Source organism: Cucurbita maxima, unplaced genomic scaffold (assembly GCF_002738345.1).
Source record: "Cucurbita maxima cultivar Rimu unplaced genomic scaffold, Cmax_1.0 Cma_Scf00057, whole genome shotgun sequence".
Classification (NCBI taxonomy): Eukaryota; Viridiplantae; Streptophyta; class Magnoliopsida; order Cucurbitales; family Cucurbitaceae; genus Cucurbita; species Cucurbita maxima.
The window spans coordinates 355,134-359,643 of NW_019272073.1; positions in this window are offsets into that span (position 1 = coordinate 355,134).

A 4,510-nucleotide genomic window follows, 5' to 3' on the forward strand; every position below is an offset into this window, starting at 1 on the left:
CTGGCTGGCTGGATGAGAAAGTGTTTCAAGACTCCTTATTCATTCTCCTTCCCCTGAACTTAATTGGACTGTAAAGTTGCTTCGCTTCTTGTTCTGTTATGGTTCGTTATTCTAAGGAAGTGATTGTGAACAAAGACTCAACTCAACAAGATGAATTCTCGTTTACTCTGTTTTCTTTCAGAATCAAATGAAACATTAATTCTCCTGTAAACACTCCTTATTCGACAGATTGAACTCCTGTAAAGACCATGAATTAGAAAATCCTATCCTCTCCCTATTTTTCGGTATGTTTTCCCTGATTTCACTCTTTGACTTTCCCTGAATGGTAAACAAAGACGAAACGAAAGAGTTTACGAACTGAACTCCTGAACAGTTAGTCAAGACTCAACTCAAGATGAAACCGAAAACCTTTTCCTGAACCGGAACCTAAGCTACTGAACCTGAAGGTAAGACTCAACTCCTTGTTCATTCTCATGAACCTTCTTTCCCTCTTTAAGACCATTATTTCTCAAATTCTATCCTCTGTCTATTTTTAGGGATATTTTGGGCCGAGGTAATTAGGAAATCATGACTCAACTTAAACCTTTGACGGATTGAACTCGGTAAACTGAAATTCCATTGCTGGAACCTTCTTTCACTCCTTCACCTTCAAACACAGTAAACGAATCAAATTCAAGATCAGCTCAATCACCTTCTTTCACAAGGGTTTCACTATTCAAACACGAGGTCAAGCTATTTTCCTCTCTTGTAAAGTGCAGTAGCTCTTTTCTTTCACTGGGTCTGTTTTGTTTGCCTCTTCCACTGAACCTCGTAAACTATCAGAAGGTCAAGCTCTTTCCCCAATATGACCTGACCTTCCCTTATTTCTAGAGGTAAACTCGATCTCACTGCTTCGCATCTTTCCGATGAATTCTCCTGTAAAGACCATGAATTCTAAAATGCTATCCTCTGTCTATTTTTTGGGATAAATCTCTGATTTCCCGGGATTTTCGGCCATTTTTGGCCATTTTCCCGGTATTTAGGGCCATTTTCCTTGATTTCACTCTTTTTCCTGTAAAGACCATTAATTCTGAAATTCTATCCTCTGTCTATTTTTTGGGATAAAATCCTTATTTTTTAGGTCAAAATCCCTGATTTTTGTCCATTTTCCCGGTATTTTCGTTCAAAATCGGTTAAATGGGATTGATTTCACTCTTTTCGTGTTAGGATCATTAATTCCAAAATGCTATCCTTTGTCTATTTTTTGGGATATTTTTGGCCATTTTCCTTGATTTCACTCTAGAACTCGACTGTAAAGACTCAAAAAACAAGAATGATCCTATCCTTCCCTTATTTTTTGGGCTATTTTCCTATCCTCTGTCTATTTTTAGGGCTATTTTTTAGTAGAGGTAATTCATTGTTAAGGATGAGAATCAGGTAAAGCGACTAAACCAACCACCTATTTATTCTTTCAATTCATTCAATCCGGAACAGGAAGGAAAGACTCAAGATTCATTCTCGCATATTCAATTCATTTACTCGATTGTAAACAAAGACTTCTTATTCATCGACAGATTTCACTCTTTGACTCTCTTGCCTCAAGGGAAAGCCTCAAGATTCATTCTCCTTTGACGGATTGAACGAGGTAAACTTCTGAACCTTCTTAAACTGTCTTCTGACATTGACTCTCCCTTCAAACACTGGACTTTATGGTCTCTTTTCTTTCTTTTCTTGATCTTCTCCTTTCAAACACTATAACCTAAGAAATCCCCTTCTCTCACAGCTGATCTTACCTCCTTCACTTATGGGTCTCATTCTCCTCTTCTTTCTTTCTCTCCCTCATGTAAGAAAGATTCTAGATCTTGAACCTTCTTTCACTCGGGAAATAAGCTGGATGATTAGCTCATTCACCTTTTCCTATCCTTTCTGGTCTCAAATCTGTTCTTCCTTTGTTTCCTATGGATTCTTGAACAGTAAACTAAGACTTAACGAAGGATTAATTATCATCAATCTGTTCCTTCTTTTCCTTCTTGCTTTCACTCAAAGCTATTTTGTCTCTTCTCTGTTCTTTCCTTCACTACTGAACCTGATTAAACAAAACAGTCAACTCGGCTCGGTTTCGAATCTTTGCTTTTCTTTCCCTTCCCTTATTGAGGTAAAGAAGCTAATTAATGAATTGACTCCCCCTGACTGAACAGTAAAAGAAGAAGAAAGATGAATTATCCTCAACCTTAACCCTTTGACTGATTGAACAAGGTAAGCTTCTCTCCTTCAATCCTTCTTGAACTGTAACCTCCTCTCCTTTTCTTTTCCTATTTATTCTTGAACTGTAAAAGAAGAAGAAAGATGCATGCATGATCCTGAACTACTGAACTCCTTGTTCACACTCCTGTAAGAAAGAAGCAAGAATGAGACAGAAACAGAATAGGACGGGAAGGAACTGACTGGGTTGGAAGGAACTGGCCGACCGGCTTCGCTCATGAACCTCTCCCTTCTTGAACTGTAAACTCTTATTCATCTTGAGTTGAGTCTTTCCTTTCTGGCTGGCTGGCTTGAACTCCTCTGTAAAGTCTCATTCATCTTGAGTTGAGTCTTTACAGGAGAGTCAATTCATTAGCTGCTTTACCAATAGAATAAGTTCAAAAAGGAAAAGGGGTGAAGGAGTAAAAGAAGGTTCAGGTTCAGGATTGAATGAATAAGAAGTCTTGACTGTCTGTTCAGTCTCATTCTTCTTTCTTCTTTCCTTTCTTGCTTGCTTTCACTACTTCCTCTCGGCCGACTGGCTTTTTTCTCCTGCCCCTGAACCCATTTTATTTAGAGGTAATTCAGAAGGAAGGCTGGATGAGAAGAAGAAGATTAATTCCCCTCTCCTCTTCGAGTCGAGCGGCTTCTCCCCTCTGTCTTGCTGCTTCGCACCTTTACTCTGCATTATCCTGAACCTCTGCTCTTTCGTCTCCCTTCTTTCACTGTCTGTAAAGTGGCTTTGCTCATTCGCCTATGGGTCTCACAGCTTCGCTTCTGCTCCTGCTCCTGAACCTGATTTCACTCCTGCTCCTTTATAGTCTCACAGCTTCACTCATTTGCCCATTACTTTACTATTGGTCTCACAGCTGCTTCGCTCCTTCACTCACCTCGTAAACAAGGGTTTCACTATCTCTCTTTGATTGAAGAATCCAATTCAACATTCATTCTCTGAAACAGCAGGAAGGCAAGAAGAAAGATTAATTCATTCTCCTTTACTGTTCAAGAATAACTGAAGAGAGAGTGGAGAGTCAAGACTCAACAAGAAATGGGCGATTAATTCATTCTCCTTTACTGTTCAAGAGTGAACTGTAAGGAAAGACTCAACATTCTTGATCTTCTCCTTCATAGTCAGTCAATCCGAAACATTATTGATCTTCTCCTTCTTTCACTATTCTCGAACTGTAAACAAAGAGAAATACTTCTTTTATGAATTATCCTTCACTCCTGAACTCAATCACTACTGAACCTCGTAAACTATCATCAGGTCAAGCTCCTACACCTATTTCTTTCTGAATGAGACTTTAAATACCATAAATAAAGAAATTCTATCCTTCTCTTATTTTTTGGGATAAAATCGATGCTTTACCTTATTTTGAGGGCCATTTTATAGTAGAGGTAATTAATAAGGAAAGACGAAAGAAGAAGAAATGAGAGTGAACTGGAAGGAAAGAAGAAAGCAAGACAAGAAAGATGGATGAGACTGTAAACACTCAAGATTCATGATCGTTCACTGTCAGTCAAGACTCAACTCAAGCCAAAAGAGAAAACCTTTGACTAATTGAACTTGTGTAAAGACCATGAATTATCAAATTCTATCTTCTGTCTATTTTGAGGGATCAAATTCTATCCTTCCCTTATTTTGAGGGCTATAGGTAATTATTAAGTCAATCCTCAACATTCTTTCTCGTTCACTGAAAGTGAAGACTCAAGAAGAAGAAATGATCGTTCACTGGCAGGAAAGACTCAACCAATGAAAGAAAGAGACTAAACGAACTGATATGACCTGAACTACTGAATGTTCCCCTATTTATTCATTGTAAAAGATCAATACTCCTTACTTATTCATTCGACAGAATAGGACTATTACTGATTAACCTTCTTTCCCTCTTTCACAAGCAAGGGAAGGAAATAGGCTGGCTAGGCTGGCTGGCTTCTCTCCTTCCCCTCGGCCGGCTTCTTGAACTACTTAACTCCTTCCCCTATTTCTTCTTTCACAGTAAACTTCTTCCTGTACTATTACTTCCTTAGTGTATATGGAATAAAAATGGGTGGGTGTTGAACTCAGTCTCCTAGCTCCGCTCCTACTCCTGCCCCTTCCCCTCAGCCAGCTTCTTTCTTGCTTGCTTTCACTCTTGAACTCTCCGACTCAACAAGAATGAGACTTCTCTTTCATTTCACCCTATTTTTGAGGTCATTGAACAGTAAACTGATTCGCCTCTGTCTATTTTTTGGGCTATTTCAGAGGTAATTAGAACGAGACTAAACTACTGAACCTTATACTCTATTT